This window comes from Nematolebias whitei, chromosome 11 (genome assembly GCF_014905685.2).
Source record: "Nematolebias whitei isolate Nwh7 chromosome 11, NemWhi1, whole genome shotgun sequence".
Classification (NCBI taxonomy): domain Eukaryota; kingdom Metazoa; phylum Chordata; class Actinopteri; order Cyprinodontiformes; family Rivulidae; genus Nematolebias; species Nematolebias whitei.
In genome coordinates this window covers 48,705,278-48,705,582 of record NC_056508.1, presented here as the reverse complement: position 1 = coordinate 48,705,582, position 305 = coordinate 48,705,278, and the positions used below count along the sequence as shown (strand labels likewise).

At 52.1% G+C, this 305-nt stretch overlaps 1 protein-coding gene across 1 annotated transcript in view; it reads right to left on the bottom strand.

The window, feature by feature from the left end:
- LOC119417394 (IQ motif and SEC7 domain-containing protein 2-like) overlaps positions 1–305 on the bottom strand; it is a 22,075-nt gene that overhangs the window by 17,895 nt on the left and 3,875 nt on the right. The gene's annotated exons all lie outside the window — the stretch shown is intronic.

The window sequence follows — 305 nt, the reverse complement described above, 5'->3', positions numbered from 1 at the left end:
GTTCCTCAAGGACCAGAGTTAGGATCGATCAATCCATCCGTCCATCCATCAACCATCCATCCATCAACCATCCGTCCATCCATCCATCGATCCATCATCCATCCATCCATCAACCATCCATCCGTCCGTCCGTCTGTCCATCCATCCATCCATCCATCCATCCATCCATCCATCCATCCATCCATCATCTTTATCTGCCTCTTCCTTTTAGGGTTGCGGGGGTCACAGGTGCCCATGTCCAGCCATCAGTGTTGGAGAGGCAGGGGACACCCTGGAAAGATCTCCAGTCCATCACAAGGACACAT